The sequence below is a fragment of the Bufo bufo genome, chromosome 7 (genome assembly GCF_905171765.1).
Source record: "Bufo bufo chromosome 7, aBufBuf1.1, whole genome shotgun sequence".
Classification (NCBI taxonomy): domain Eukaryota; kingdom Metazoa; phylum Chordata; class Amphibia; order Anura; family Bufonidae; genus Bufo; species Bufo bufo.
In genome coordinates this window covers 104,831,972-104,849,467 of record NC_053395.1, presented here as the reverse complement: position 1 = coordinate 104,849,467, position 17,496 = coordinate 104,831,972, and the positions used below count along the sequence as shown (strand labels likewise).

The following is a 17,496-nucleotide window of genomic DNA, read 5'->3' as shown; positions in this document are numbered from 1 at the left end:
TTACTATTGGCATGACACAGGACTGATGGTAGCGCTCACCTTTTCTTCTCTGGACAAGCCTTTTTCCAGATGCCCCAAACAATCGGAAAGAGGCTTCATCGGAGAATATGACTTTGCCCCAGTCCTCAGCAGTCCATTCACCATATTTTCTGCAGAAGATCAATCTGTCCCTGATTTTTTTTTTGGAGAGAAGTGGCTTCTTTGCTGCCCTTCTTGACACCAGGCCATCTTCCAAAAGTCTTTGCATCACTGTGCGTGCAGATGCGCTCACACCTGCCTGCTGCCATTCCTGAGCAAGCTCTGCACTGGTGGCACTCCGATCCCGCAGCTGAATCCTCTTTAGAAGACGATCCTGGCGCTTACTGGACTTTCTTGGACGCCCTGAAGCCTTCTTAACAAGAATTGAACCTCTTTCCTTGAAGTTCTTGATGTTTGTCCTGAAATTGTTGATTGAGGTGCAATCTTAGTAGCCACAATATCCTTGCCTGTGAAGCCATTTGTATGCAACACAATGATGGCTGCACGCGTTTCTTTGCAGGTCACCATGGTTAACAATGAAAGAACAATGATTTCAAGCATCACCCTCCTTTTAACAGGTCAAGTCTGCCATTTTAACCCAATCAGCCTGACATAATAATCTCCAGCCTTGTGCTCGTCAACATTCTCACCTGAGTTAACAAGACGATTACTGAAATGATCTCAGCAGGTCCTTCAATGACAGCAATGAAATGCAGTGGAAAGATTTTTTTGGGATTAAGTTAATTTTCATGGCAAAGAAGGACTATGCAATTCATCTGATCAGTCTTCATAACATTCTGGAGTATGTGCAAATTGCTATTATAAAAACTTAAGCAGCAACTTTTCCAATTTCCAATATTTATGTAATTCTCAAAACTTTTGGCCACGACTGTATACTGTTAACAGAAATGCCACCAGAGCCAGGTTTAAGGACCCTTTCACACGAGCGAGTATTCCGCGCAGGTGCAATGCGTGATGTGAACGCATTGTGCCCACACGGAATCCGGACCCATTCATTTCAATGGGTCTGTGTACATATGCGTTGGTTTTCATGCATCACTTGTGCGTTGCGTGAAAATTGCAGCATGTTCTGAACGCATTCGCAACTCATCCGGACCTAATCCAGAAACGCACTACTTTTTTGCGATTGGACCGTCGGATATGGCTTGCAGACCCTAATCAAGTGAATGGGTTCTACATCCGCATACGGCAGCCCCACGGTCAGTGCCCGTGCATTGTGGACCGCAATTTGCAGTCCGCAGCACGGGCCCTGCCGACACACGTTTATGTGCACGAGCCTTAAAGCAGTAATATGTACAGTACAGACCAAAAGTTTGGACACACCTTCTCATTCAAAGAGTTTTCTTTATTTTCATGACTATGAAGGCATCAAAACTATGAATTAACACATGTGGAATTATATACATAACAAACAAGTGTGAAACAACTGAAAATATGTCATATTCTAGGTTCTTCAAAGTAGCCACCTTTTGCTTTGATTACTGCTTTGCACACTCTTGGCATTCTCTTGATGAGCTTCAAGAGGTAGTCCCCTGAAATGGTCTTCCAACAGTCTTGAAGGAGTTCCCAGAGATGCTTAGCACTTGTTGGCCCTTTTGCCTTCACTCTGCGGTCCAGCTCACCCCAAACCATCTCAATTGGGTTCAGGTCCAGTGACTGTGGAGGCCAGGTCATCTGGCGCAGCACCCCATCACTCTCCTTCATGGTCAAATAGCCCGTACTTTCAAAGTTTTCCCAATTTTTCGGCTGACTGACTGACCTTCATTTCTTAAAGTAATGATGGCCACTCGTTTTTCTTTACTTAGCTGCTTTTTACTTGCCATAATACAAATTCTAACAGTCTATTCAGTAGGACTATCAGCTGTGTATCCACCTGACTTCTCCTCAACGCAACTGATGGTCCCAACCCCATTTATAAGGCAAGAAATCCCACTTAATAAACCTGACAGGGCACACCTATGAAGTGAAAACCATTTCAGGGGACTACCTCTTGAAGCTCATCAAGAGAATGCCAAGAGTGTGCAAAGCAGTAATCAAACCAAAAGGTGGCTACTTTGAAGAACCTAGAATATGACATATTTTCAGTTGTTTCACACTTGTTTGTTATGTATATAATTCCACATGTGTTAATTCATAGTTTTTGATGCCTTCAGTGTGAATCTACAATTTTCATAGTCATGAAAATAAAGAAAACTCTTTGAATAAGAAGGTGTGTCCAAACTTTTGGTCTGTACTGTATATTATACTTCTAAGCATAGAAGTCCACTCCTCAATGTGGTAAGGCTATAATACGCAGTGGTTATGCTAGGGTAGAGCCCTGTCAATCAAGGGCACAGGGGGTGTTAAAATCCAGTGCTCCAAGCCAAGCCTTCAGTTCAAGAACCTAGTGCTCGAACTTGCTCATTTGCATAACAATAAAACACATACCTCCCTGCTGCTGTTTAGCATACACAAAAAAGAGTCATTTTTTACAGACCTTCTTTAAAAAACAAACAAAAAAACAGGTCATAGTAATTGCTCCTCAGATGAGGAGTTCTTCCACAAATCCACCAAGCACTTTCAGCAGTGTCAAGACAGAAGCCACCAACAAATCATCCTAGACAGCATATGCCCATGCTTATTACCCAGGTCAGAGGTCTCAGTTGTCTCAAACAATGGGCAGGTAAGATGATAAAACTATCTGGATCATACAGAACTATAAAACTATAATTCTAAAGCTTTGGCAGTTCCTAACCTATTTGGCCAAAAACTGGTTTTAGTTGAAATCTGATCCTGATCTATGTGATGCCTTACCAGCAGTCAAATATTTATATGGTATGAGGGTATCCAAATAGAGTACAGAAAATGCTTGACTTTAGCTTTTTTTTTTTTTTTTTTTTTTTATATACCTGCACTGGTGTTCCTCTCACATTTCCTTCCTTGTCTCTGCTTATACTCCTGCATTAATTGTGTTTTTATGACATATTATATTGTAGTCATTAATTTTTATTAGTGGATGCTTTTATAACAAGAGAACCACCATGTTGCACGAAACCGCTTCATTTAAACCCTGCAATAGCTGAAACATTAGAATACTGTTCATACTATTTGCATTTCTGAAAATAATGTATCTTTTGACCCCTGATAGTTCGAAGGAGAGACATCACCACTTAAAAATTTACTTTTAGTAGATCCAATCCGTGGTCTTCTCTCCATCTTATGATCTTTTGAACCGTGTGTGCATAATATGAGTTGCTTAGTGTTGGTCTACTTAACTATTGTACTGTTTCTATTGGCACACACTATGTATAAGCGCTGTCTTACTGTTTTTGCCTTCACAGTAAGACAACACCTACAGTATATAGTGCTTGCCACTTGAGGGGCTAGATGCTGATTAGACTGCTGTAGTCATGCTGATGGCTTATGAAGTACACATCTCTCTAAAGGTCTTCCTTTGCATGCTGAGCGTATGAGAAAGTGGGGTTAAGCTGGAAGGTGGCTGTTGCTTATGACTGGGCATATTCCAATTAGGCATCAAACTTCGTTCTATCTGATATGACTGTTGCATTATACAACCTATGGGTAGAGTTATATCTCTCCCAATGAATGAGGATACACAATGTAAAAATTAGGAGGGTTCCAGTGCCTTTCTCAAACCTAGACTAAGTGTGCTACATTAGCTCTATCAAGAAACTGACACCCATAGTGTCAGGCTGAGGTAAATTGTGTCCACCAGTGAAACTGACTCGGAGGGGGGGGGCCCTTTCTATCTATCCCACAGATTTGATAGCCATATGCTGTACAATGTATAATAAGAGCAACTGTACATAAAAGGTTTTGCTCACACCTCATTTTTAGGTATGTTGGAGCAATACATTGAGCATCTAATACATGCCAAAAGAGTGTCTCTTTGGCATATGCTGGGCTGATGTGCACCAAAATACCATGGCTTATTTTTCACTGTATATGAAAATGTAGTCTACTACATTTTGCTTTGGGGAGCAACACAGGAAAGAAATACGATGTGGTATAGGTTTTTATTTTCAATTGTATTCAATGAAAGACTTATGCCACGGTATTCCTATACAGTGGCATACGTCGGAGGCTTTCGTCAGAGGCATAGACCAGGGAAAATACTCCAGGACTATAGACAACATAGCAAAAAATAAGAAGTGAACACAGACTCAATAACGCTGCAATAAACTGCACATATTATCAATAGCCATTATTAGGCACACAAATTATGACAAAGGACAAGCACGGAAGTAGTGTCCCCGTTTCCACAGTATAAACACAGATCATAAACAAGCCTGTGCTGACGTTCCTCTGCTGAAAACCTAAGCCTGTCCATTGGCATAGATTCAGAAGTTGTAATTGAGGAAGGTGAACATAAAGGGGACAAGTATCTCTGGAAGGTTGGTGCTAACAGAGGAGATCTCTCATGTTTCTTAGCACACTCCCAAAACTGCAGGTCTATGCGGCTGGTCAAAGGAACTGGATGGCATAATGAACCACAGAGAGTCTACCCTGACGTACCTGTCGCAGAGAGTAAGCCGCAAAAGTAGTTTGTCCTTGCTTATCAAACACCTTTCAAGGGGTTTCAAGAAAGTTATTCAGTTTGTTGGTAATTGGGTTTATCCAGTACTTTTCCCAAGAGATGGGACATCACAAATTAAACTTTGGAGTGGCTGGTCGGGAACTGATAAGACAATACTTTGAAGTGCAGGGTACACTGGTTTATGATCCCACAGGATTGCTTGGGAGCTCCATAGTATAGAGAAGGAGCTGATAAACGAGGACCAGAACCTGCCACAGAAGCAGCTTGTGGTGGTGGTGGTGGTGTTGCAGCTGCTGCAGTGGGCAGCAATACTTGTCAGGGTATTCAGAAGAGTTTGTAAAGTTTGTACTGGAGGTGTGACTGATAATCCAGTCGTGCACTTTCTGCCCGATAGGCTGATTTTAATTAGTGTGAGTATAAAGCTTAGCCTGCTCTCCCTCACTCACTGGAAGCCATTTGGCAACAGGAGAGGTATAGGGTGGACTCTCATTGCATTCATTGGTGGCCATTTGGCACCAGGAGAGGTGTTGAGTGGGCTCGGCATGCATGTTGGTACCTGCATTCCCTGGATTTAATGGAGACCATTTTGGCACCAAAGATGACAAAAATTAAGGTGGGACCAGCATGCATGTGGAACCTACACTCCCTGAATTGTATGGTAGCCGTCATGGCACATAACAGGTAGAATTTAGTGTTAGGTTCCCGTCTTACAGAGATCGCCTTGACGTATGGTAGACAGGCCCAAATAATTTTGTACAAAATCCATTGCATTGAATTTTTTACTATTCAGACGAGTGTTGACATTATACAAGTATGACAGAATTTGCCGTTGACATTCTCGTTGCTGAGTCATTTCCTGTAATAGTTCAGTAAGGACCCTCTAGTTTTGGTCAGTGGGAATAATGACCTGAGCTTAAAGTAGTGAAGAAAGTTTAGTTTCTAAGGCTGAAAAAAGACATATGAATAAACAGTCCGGCCTATTGCCAACAGTGGGTGTGCTGTGTCAACTAAACAGTTTGACTTTGGGCTAAAAAAAAGGGTGATGTCATAGCTGTTCCCTGGTATTCACCCTTTAACCCCTATACAGGGATCTGGACTCGGCTGCAGGGAATCAACCAGGCCACTACCTCCTGGAGTAACCCTTGTGTAGTTGATGGCTGACCCACGGGGATCAGAGACAGAGAGATGAGCGAAGTTTTCAAAAATTTTATTCAGACGCTTCACCAAATTTTTCAAAACAATTTGCTTCGTTCTGAATTAATTTGTCACAAAACACGTTAATATCAGCTATGTCACGGCCTTTAGGGAGAGTGTATCTTGGCATACATCACTGTGCATTGCAGCCACATGCATACAGTGCCCAGCAAAAGTATTCACCCCCCTTGACTTTTTTGTATTTTGGTACATTATATCCTTAAGTTCAATGTTTTGTTAATCTGAATTTTATGTGATGTATCAGAACACAGTAGTCTAAGTTGGTGAAGTGAAATGAGAAAAATATATAAATAAAACTATTGTTTAGAAATAGAAAACAGAAAATTGGCATGTGTGTATGTATTAACCCCCTTTGTTAGGAAGCCCATACAAATCTCTGGTGCAACCAATTACCTTCAGAAGTCACATAATTAGTGAAATGATGTCCACTTGTGTGCAGTCTAAGTGTCACATGATCTGTCATTACATATACACACCTTTTTTGAAAGGCCCCAGACGCTGCAACACCTAAGCAAGAGGCATCACTAACCAAACACTGCCATGAAGACCAAGGAACTGTCACGACCATGGTCATGGTCCTGACTCCTGGACCCGCATGCAGTTGCCTGTGGTTTGGTTTTCTTGTCAACCACATGGTGAGGGCTGCTAGTATCTTGCCTCACGTGTGGCTGCCGCTGGCAACATGATTTTATTCGCAGTATAGCAGCCTGAGCTGTTGCTAGGCAGCTTGCTGTGAAGTGTATGCGGTTGCACCTGGCAACCTGTCTTTGTAGGTGTGCCTTTTGTTTGTATGGTGTGCACTTTCCCTGTTTGTTGTGCACAAGGTTTTTGTATGTGTGCACTTTCCCTTTAAGTGGCTTCACTACCCTTTCTGGTCTTGGAAGGGTTAATTCCCTTTCCAGTGTGTGTCTGTGTGGGTGTGGCCACTTGGGCTATTTAGCTTCCACTGGATGCCTGAAGCTGAGGGGTACTCCAGGCATGTTGCTGGAGTCATCCTCCTGGTATCCTTATACCATCTCTCCAGTGAGAGCCACCCTTGCGGTCATAAAAACATGTAGTGATGTTATGCTTTATGTTGGTGTTTATTCTTACTGCAGCTATGGATCTGGGTTCCTGTGTGTGTATGTGTGTGTGCTGTGTCAATTTATGTTTGGTGTGGACATCAGCTTGGCAGCAACGGGATCCAGTCAGTGTGTCTGTGGCAGGTAGGTGTGGAAGTGCTTTCACTCACCTGCCATATCCATAGGCTGCTTATGTTTCCCCTTCCTTGCAGCTAGGCCAGTTTAGACTCCTGTTCGTCCGTGTCTAGGAGGAACAGGTTGTCTTACCCAGGTCCTAGTTCAGGGATCCCTTGAGGGTTAGTAGGGACCCGAGGTTCCTGAGTATGAGCCCTCCTACCATCAGGGTTGGCTCATACAGCTAGGAGTCAGGGTCAGATTTAGGGATGCGTTAGGAGGTGACCTGCTCCCTATTCTGTTGTCCTGGCCGAGGAGCTTCCATACGTTTAACATCACACGGATTAGAGTTACCCCCAGTCTGATTCGTGACAGGAACTCTCCAAACAAGTAAGGGACAATATTGTTGAGAAGTATAAGTCAGGGTTAGGTTTTAAAAAATATCCAAATCTTTGATGATCCCCAAGAGCACCAACAAATCTGCAGACACTGGAGCCTATACCAGGCGAACGGAGCAGCGCCCAGACATACTAGTAAGTGCAGGGGGACCCCTGGGCGCCGCTCTGCCCACTGATATAGTTAGTTTTTAAACTAGTGAAAGGTCCTCTTTAAGGCAAAGATGGATGGTGCTAAATATAGGGATATTCTTGTGCAAAACCTATACCACTCTGTGTGTGATTTGAGGCTAGGACAGAGGTTCACCTTCCAGCAGGACAATGACCCCAAACACACTGCTAAAGCAACACTTGAGTGGTTTATATGGAAACATGTAAATGTGTTGGGATGGCATAGTCAAAGCCCAGATCTCAATCCAATAGAAAATCTGTGGTCAGATTTAAAGATTTCTGTTCACAAGCGCAAACCATCCAACTTGAAGGAGCTGGAGCAGTTTTGCGAGGAGGAATGGGCAAAAATCCCAGTGGTAAGATGTGGCAAGCTCATAGAGACTTGTCCAAAGCAACTTGGAGCTTTGATTGCCGCAAAAGGTGACTCTACAAAGTATTGACTTTAGGGGGGTGAATAGTTATGCACATTGACTTTATATGTTGTTTTGTCCTACTTGTTGTTTGCTATACAATTAAAAACAAAAAAACATATTCAAGGTTGTGGGCATGTTCTATAAATTAAATGTTGCAAATCCTCAAACAATACATGTTAATTCCAGGTTGTGAGGAACCAAAATGCAAAAAAAGTCAAGAGGGGTGAATAATTTTGCAAGGCACTGTAGGTAGTCCTTTCTGGTAGTGAAACAGTTACTGTGGGTCAGTATGACAGGCAGGTCACATACAGTATATGGATGTGCACATCGGCATGGGTCAATATTAGGTTCAGTTCACACCACTTATTTCGTCATTTATGGGTCCAAAAGACAGAACTGGTGCAGATCTTTTCATAATACCTTATCTGAGAGTAGGAGTGTCTCCTGATTTTGGCTCACCATACAGTAGCTGCTGGAATTAAATGCCCAAATAACTGTGTGTGAACTCCGCCTTACAGATTAATGTTTGCATCAGGTATAACGTGCTTAACCATGCAGTGGCCCAAGATTCTACTACAGAGTGAAACAGCAGTCTCTTTTTACACCGTCAGTTGTTTCCACATACAGTGGATATAAAAAGTCTACACATCCCTGTTAAAATGTCAGGTTTCATGTAAAAAAAAGCAAGACAAAGATAAATCATTTCAGAACTTTTTTTTACCTTTAATGTGACCTATAAACTGTACAACTCAATTGAAAAACAAACTGAAATCTTTTAGGTAGAGGGAAGAAAAATTATAAAAATAAAATAATATGGTTGCAAAAGTGTGCACACCCTTAAACTAATACTTTGTTGCAGCACCTTTTGATTTTATTACAGCACTCAGTATTTTTGGGTATGAGTCTATCAGCATGACACATTTTGACTTGGCAAGATTTTCCCACTCTTCTTTGCAAAAACACTCCAAATCTGTCAGATTGCGAGGGCATCTCCTGTGCACAGCCCTCTTCAGATCACCCCACAGATTTTCAATCGGATTCAGGTCTGGGCTCTGGCTGGGCCATTCCAAAACTTTAATCTTCTTCTGGTGAAGCCATTCCTTTGTTGATTTGGATGTATGCTTTGGGTCGTTGTCATGCTGAAAGATGAAGTTTCTCTTCATGTTCAGCTTTCTAGCAGAAGACTGAAGATTTTGTGCCAATATTGACTGGTATTTGGAACTGTTCATAATTCCCTCTAGCTTAACTAAGGCCCCAGTTCCAGCTGAAGAAAAACAGCCCCAAAGCATGATGCTGCCACCACCATGCTTCACTGTGGGTATGGTGTTCTTTTGGTGATGTGCAGTGTTGTTTTTGCGCCAAACATATCTTTTGGAATTATGGCCAAAAAGTTCAACCTTGGGTTCATCAGACCATAACACCTTTTTCCACATGCTTTTGGGAGACTTAAGATGTGTTTTTGCTAAATTTAGCCTGGCTTGGATGTTTTTCTTTAGTATTGCCACTCTACCCCATAGCCCAGACATATGAAGAATACGGGAGATTGTTGTCACATATACCACACAACCAGTACTTGCCAGATATTCCTGCAGGCCTCTTGGTAGCCTCCCAGAGCAGTTTTCTTCTTGTCTTTTCATCAATTTTGGAGGGACGTCCAGTTCTTGGTAATGTCACTGTTGTGCCATATTTTCTCCACTTGATGATGACTGTCTTCACTGTGTTCCATGGTATATCTAATGCCTTGGAAATTCTTTTGTACCCTTCTCCTGACTGATACCTTTTAATAATGAGATCCCTCTGATGCTTTGGAAGCTCTCTGTGGACCATGGCTTTTCCTGCGGGATGCGACTAAGAAAATTTCAGGAAAGACCAACTAGAGCAGCTGAACTTTATTTGGGGTTAATCAGAGGCACTTTAAATGATGGCAGGTGTATGCTGACTCCTATTTAACATGATTTTGAATGTGATTGATTAATTCTGAACACAGCTACATCCCCAGTTATAAGAAGGTGTGCACAATTATGCAACCACATTATCTTAGTTTTTTTTTGTTTTCTTCCCTCCACCTAAAAAATTTCATTTTTTTTTTTCAATTGAGTGATACAGTTTATAGGTTACATTAAAGGTGGAAAAAGTTCTGAAATGATTTATCTTTGTCTCATTTTTTTACAACACAGAAGCCTTACATTTTAACAGGGGTGTGTAGATGTTTTATATCGACTGTATATTGCTAGTTACCTGTTAGCCACTGATTATACTAAATTGTGAAAGAGCAGTCTCATTTCACTGTCTGTGGAGTGTCTATTGAAAGATACATGAGGCATTGTGTTACTCACTCATTCTACTATAGATTTCTTGAGAACCTGTTCCCTTACGTACTGATACAAGTATTGGCCCCATGAGAGTGTCAGCAGTAAGTGTCACAACGAGGGGGAGAGGATGGTGCAACACTGACTCCACCCACACCCCTGTCTCTGCCTACTTGCACTATCCGTCCTAAGTAACGGAGAGCAACTGGGCGACGTTCCCTAGACTTGGTAAATCCTGTGGTCAGCAGGTTGCCTGTATATATATAGTGGGGAAGAGGAGTCAAGTGATGTGGCCAGCGCCACATGACTCATTCCCCTTCAACCAGCCGAGCGCCGAGTGCTCAGCTCGGCGCTCGGACTGCTCGTTGCCATGGGAGTGGAGGACGCCAACCGCGCTAAGGAGTTGAGTGCGGCCAGGTCCTCCCCGCCCCCCGTTGCTGTGAAGATGAGGACGCAGCACACGTCCTCGCTCCGTACTAGCTGCAGGGTGCCGGCGGCACTGAGGAGGGGAAACGTGAAACCGTCGCCTCGTGACAATAAGTTTGTGTTGATGTAAATGTTTATTTTTCCCTTCTTCCTGTCTTTTGAGTATCTGCCTTCACATGGTCAGTAACTGATCAGTATTTGTAAGGCAAAAAGAGGACTGGGTCCAAAACAGAGATAACACGTGAAGGAAATATTTGCATGTCTTCTGTGTTTTGGACCCACTCCTGCTTTTGGCTTCCAAATTATGAGCAAATCCTGATGCAAAATACTGTCTGTGTGATAGAGGCCTAATGCTCAATTTACATGGGTTTTGGCCATTTGCGTCTGACACCGGATTTACTCAGATGGAACAGAAGTCCTGAATGCAATGGCCTCTATCACACAGTCAGTTGTTTGCATCAGTATTGGTAAGGCAAAACAGGAGTGGGTCCAAAACACAGATGACACATAATGGAAAATACTGACGTGTGTTATTGGCCTTATAGATGTTCCAAAGACAGGATCTGTTGTGTTTTTTTTATTTTTCGGTTCTTTTGATGGATTAGGAGAACAGTAAACTAAACTGTGATTTCAAAAAGGCCAAACAGGGACACTAGTGTCCCCAGAACAGACTGGTGAGGGTTGAGGGTAGCAAGAGCATAAAGAGTCAATACAGTGGCCCAGTCAAAGAGTGGTGAGGGTGGCAACAGCATAAAGAGTCAACATAGTGGCCCAGACACAGAGTGGGTAGGTGGGGGGCAAAAGCAGTAGCAGTAACAGCACAAGATGGAGGAAGTAGGAGAAGATGGCAGCAGAAGCACGTGGCCCGAAGTAAAGGGCCACTTTTCACAATGTTCTGGCACACTGCAGTCACAACATTACTGCCAGAATGATCTAGTCTGATGCACCAAACTAGAAATCCTGGCTGATCTATGCCTCATCTTTATAAACGTTAATCTCTCAACATTTTGAGTTCAAAGGTGAGTTTTCATTAGGGTAATTATGCCCCCCGCCGCACTAAACACACACTCTGATGCCACACAAGTGGCTGGGCAGGAAAGCTTGTCCAGGGCAAACTCGACCAGTTGCAGGTACAATTCAAGTTTGTCTAACAAATAGCCCAGGGAATACACTTCAAGTATACCACCACCTGCTGGTTCAGGTTCTGCTCCATGTCCTGCTGCTGGTGGCTAGTTTCTTCATTAGGCGGGTGAAGAAACATGCTCATCAAAGACTGGAGACTCAAGTTACTGCAGATGGAGCTGGTGCTGCTCGGCCCTCGGCCTCCAGCAGTCATGGCAGTAGAGCGTGAGTGCAGAGGGTCCCCCCGGTCAGACTTTCGTGAGGATGGGAGATGGCGCACATAGGCAGCAAAAGGCTACATAGGATGTCTCAATAGTACTTGAGTTTATCCTCCCTCTCAGCAGGTGCAAAAAAAAGGCCCCCATTTTGGCCCGTTAGCGAGGGTCTAACATCGCGGAGAGCCAGTAGTCAACATTCTGCCAAATGGTGGTAATGCAGCTGTCACTACACAAGCAACTCAGCATGTATCTGGCCAAATAGGAGGAACTCCCTGCCTCCATCTCCACTGTATGCTGCCACGGTCTGTCGGGGTCATATGCCTGGTCTTCCTCATTGCCCTCCAGCTCCTCCTGCACCTCTTTTGTCACTTAGATAAACCACCTAGTTCTGTATATATTTCCTGGGCTCAGGTGGCCGTGAGATGTAGCCACCACGTTTCCTGTCCACTGGTCAACCAGATTTTTTAGCATCTGCTCCAGGACGTAAAGAAGTGGAATGACATCATTCATCCCGTAGTCCTGACAACTGACAAATAAAGTGGCCTCCTCAAAGGGCCTGAGCAAATGTCAGATGTCATGCATGAGTTGCCACTAGCTAACATTTAGGTTACACAAGGGAGTACCCTTGTGTGCCTGCAAATTCAAGAAATTGTTCACGGCCTTCCTCTTCTCATATAGTCGGTCCAACATGTGGAGGGTGGAGTTCCAACGTGTGGAAATGTCGCATATGAGGCGATGTTGGGGAACACCATTCTGCCTTTGCAGCTCAAGGAGGGTGTGTTTTGCATGATAAGAGTGACTGAAGTGCATGCACAGTTTCCTGGCCATTTTCAAGACGTCTTGCAGTTGGGTGAGAGATTTCACGAACTGGGTTACAACCAGATTAAAGACGTGTGCCATGCAGTGCACATGGGTCGGCTCTCCTTGACGCAGCACCGATAGAATGTTCTTCCCGTAATCAGTAACCATGGTTCCAAATTTCAGTTGGCAAAGAGACAGTGTCACGGACGTTCCAGCGACAGTTGGCAGATCATCGGTGAGACTCGAAACATGTGGTTTGATCTGACATGTTTTCAGTTTGAATCAAATGACGTCTGTGTTGTTTCTGGTGCTTGCCACAACTTCTTTCACTAGGTGTGGCTATTAGGGTCATTTAACCTTCTATATTTATAGTTGCTTCTCCCACAATGCTGTGTGGTTTATAGCTTCTGTTTGGACCTTTGGATAGATTGTGGTTGGATCTCGGCTGAGTTTCTGGTGCTTCCATTGCTCCTTTGAAGTTAAGTCTTTCCTTTCCCTTTTGTATTTTGTTTGGGTTCTGTGTGTTGCATTTCCCTATTGTTTGTATTAGGCCTGAAGGAGACTCCTGTTCGTCCTTCCTTTTGGAGGAACAGGTAGTCTTGTCCCTGCCATTAGTACCAGGGTCCTATAGGGCTTGCTAGGACTCTAGGTATTCCTGCGTATGAACTCACCTACCTTTGGGGTCTGTTCATACTGGTAGTCAGTCAGGATTTTAGTTAGGGTTTTCACTAGGAGGTGTCCATTTTCCTTCCCTAGTTCTCAGGCCTGATTCCCTGTTCCCTCCTCCCCTCCTGTGCTCGGTGTGGTGTTTCCCTCCCACACAGAAGCGTGACAGACAGCCAGCATTAGATTTGTTGGTTGATGACACAGAGAAGTTCCTCCCCAGTGTGACTCAGTTCACCCAGGCTGGCCAGGTGCAGAATTGCGTGACAATGCCGTGCTCTGCATAGGTGGTATGCTGGAAGAGCACTCCGAACTGTGCCTACAGTGGAGTCTGAGGACAAGGTGGAGGATGAGGAGGCAGAGGAGGACATGAACCGCACAAAACCTGGCCAAGTTTCTGGTATGCCTGGGCAGGAACCACATTTAAACAGTGGGTTCTAAAGACCATATATTGTGCTTGACTGTAGTTACAGCTCTACACGTCGGCACTGCCGTGAACTGTACCACACACCGAAAGGCTCAAGAACTGGTCCACCTTCTGCTCAACATATGTATGCACAATGCTGGCTCAACCGCATGCTGCCACCCTGCCGCTGTCTCACGGACAAGCTGCCATCCTGCTGCTGTCTCACGGGCAAGCACATAAAGAAAGAGGCAGATTTAGGAAATGTGAGTGTACAGAGCTTGTTCCTGGGCCATGCTAACTAAGTGTGGTATCAGAGGAACCCACCAACTCCTGGCTGTGGGTGTCTGATGTCAGTTGAGATGATGTTGAAGACCGAGTCAACCATTTAACCCCTTAAGGACTCGGCCCTATTTCACCTTACGGACTTCACAGTGTCACTTTAAGTGCTGATAACTTTAAAATGCTTTGACTTATCCAGGCCATTCTGAGATTCTTTTTTCGTCACATATTGTACTTCATGACACTGGTAAAATGAAGTCAAAAAAACTAATTTTTATTTATAAAGTTTCAATTTCTCTACTTCTATAATACATAGTAATACCTCCAAAAATAGTTATCACTTTACATTTTCCATATGTCTACTTCATGTTTGGATCATTTTGGGAATGATATTTTATTTTTTGGGGACGTTACAAGGCTTAGAAGTTTAGAAGCAAATCTTGAAATTTTTCAGAAATTTTCAAAAACCCAATTTTTAGGGACCAGTTCAGGTCTGAAGTCACTTTGCGAGGCTTACATAATAGAAACCACCCAAAAATGACGCCATTCTATAAACTACCCCCCTCAAGGTATTCAAAACTGATTTTACAAACTTTGTTAACCCTTTAGGTGTTCCAAAAGAATTAATGGAAAATAGAGATCCAATTTCAAAATTTCACTTTTCTGGCAGATTTTCCATTTTAATAATTTTTTTCCAGTTACAAAGCAAGGATTAACAGCCAAACCAAACTCAATATTTATGGCCCTGATTCTGTAGTTTACAGAAACACCCCATATGTGGTCGTAAAATACTGTACGGGCACACGGCAGGGTGCAGAAGGAAAGGAATGCCATACGGTTTTTGGAAGACAGATTTTGCTAGACTGTTTTTTTTTTTACACCATGTCCCATTTGAAGCCCCCCTGATGCACCCCTAGAGTAGAAACTCCATAAAAGTAACCCCATCTAAGAAACTACACCCCTCAAGGTATTCAAAACAGATTTTATAAACGTCGTTAACCCTTTAGGTGTTCCACAAGAGTTATTGGCAAATGGAGATGAAATTTCAGAATTTCAATTTTTTGGCAAATTTTCCATTTTAATCCATTTTTCCCAGTAACAAAGCAAGGGTTAACAGCCAAACAAAACTCAATATTAATGGCCCTGATTCTGTAGTTTACAGAAACACCCCATATGTGGTCGTAAACAGCTGTACCAGCACACAGCAGGGCGCAGAAGGAAAGGAATGCCATACGGTTTTTGGAAGGCAGATTTTGCTTGACTGTTTTTTTTTGACACCATGTCCCATTTGAAGCCCACCTGATGCACCCCTAGAGTAGAAACTCCAAAAAAGTGGCCCCATTTTAGAAACTACGGGATAGGGTGGCAGTATTGTTGGTACTAGTTTAGGGTACATATGATTTTTGGTTGCTCTATATTACACTTTTTGTGAGGCAAGATAACAAGAAATAGCTGTTTTGGAACAGTTTTTATTTTTTGTTATTTACAACATTCATCTGAAAGGTTAGATCATGTAATATTTTTATAGACCAGGTTGTCACGGATGCGGCAATACCTGATATGTATACTTTTTTTATTTATGTAAGTTTTACACAATGATTTCATTTTTGAAGCAAAAAAAATCATGTTTTAGTGTTTCTATAGTCTGAGAGCCATAATTTTTTCAGTTTTTGGGAGATTACCTTGGGTAGGGTATGATTTTTGCGGGATGAGATGACGGTTTTATTGTCACTATTTTGGGGTGCGTGTGACTTTTTGATCGCCTGCTATTACACTTTTTGTGATGTAAGGTGACAAAAAATTGTTTATTTAGCACAGTTTTTATTTAAATTTTTTTACGGTGTTCAACTGAGAGGTTAGGTCATGTGATATTTTTATAGATCTGGTCGATACGGATGCGGCGATACCTAATATGTATACTTTTTTTTATTTACGTAAGTTTTACACAATAATATCATTTTTGAAACCCAAAAAATCATGTTTTAATGTCTCCATATTCTGAGAACCATAGTTTTTTCAGTTTTTGGGCGATTATCTTAGGTAGGGTCTAATTTTTTGCGGGATGAGATGACGGTTTGATTGGCACAATTTTGATCGCTTGCGATTACACTTTTTGTGATGTAAGGTGTTCATCTGAGGGGTTAGGTAATGTGATATTTTTCTAGAGCCGGTCGATCCGAATGCGGCGATACCAAATATGTATACTTTTTATTTATTTATGTAATTTTACAGAATAACAGCTTTTTTAAAACAAAAAAAATGATGTTTTAGTGTCTCCATATTCTGAGTGATAGTTTTTTATTTTTTGGTCGATTGTCTCAGGTAGGGGCTCATTTTTTGTGGGATGAGGTGACGGTTAGATTGGTACTATTTTAGTGGGCAAACACCTTTTTGATCGCTTGCTGTTGTACTTTTTGTGATGTAAGGTGACAAAAAAATGGTTTATTTAGCACAGTTTTTATTTTTAATTTTTTTACGGTGTTCATCTGAGGGGTTAGGTCATGTAATATGTTTATAGAGCTGGTCGATACAGACGCGGCGATACCTAATATGTATACATTTTTCCCCCATATTCTTTACCAATTTTTTTTTGGGGAAAATGACGTTTTTTGTTTATTTTTACTTGAAACTTAATTTTTTGTGGGAAAACTTTATTTTTTCAACTTTTTTTTTCATTTCATTTTTTGTCCCACTTTGGGACTTGAACTTTTGGGGGTCTAATCCTTTACAATGCATTCCAATACTTCTGCATTGGAATCCATTGGCTGTATGAGTAATACTGTGTGTATTACTCATACAGCTTCCGGCCTGTGAGATCCAGGGGGCTGGATCTCACAGGCTCTTCACCGGAAGGCAGCGCGATGCCTTCCTTAGACATCCCGCTGTCTTCCATGACATCGGGTCCCCCCCACAGCCGCATGGGGACCTGATGGCACCGCCGACCGCCGCACCAGGTAAAAGCCGCAAACCGCGGGTCTGAATTGACCTGCGGTTTGCGGCGATCGCCGATATGGGGGGGTCACATGACCCTCCCCCCCCCGGCGTTGTGACAGGATGCCGGCTGAATGATTTCTGTGGGCATCCTGTCACAATTAACCCCCGCCGCGCCGCAATCTACTTTTAAACTTAGGACCTACCGGTACGTCCTGAGTCCTTAAGGACTCGGCAAACGTGGCGTACTGGTACGTCCTAAGTCCCTAAGGGGTTAAGGACAGCTGGATTGCTGGTCAAAACATGACCGCTGCATGACAGTGGCAGCTCTGGCCATTTGTTGTGGCTGCTGCTACCAGCCCCCTTCTTCTGCTGCCTCTTCTGCCGGCTCCAGCA

The 17,496-nt window shown here is 42.9% G+C and overlaps 1 protein-coding gene across 1 annotated transcript in view; it reads right to left on the bottom strand.

Moving 5' to 3' along the window:
* STAT1 (signal transducer and activator of transcription 1) overlaps positions 1 to 17,496 on the bottom strand; it is a 1,318,258-nt gene that overhangs the window by 310,758 nt on the left and 990,004 nt on the right. The gene's annotated exons all lie outside the window — the stretch shown is intronic.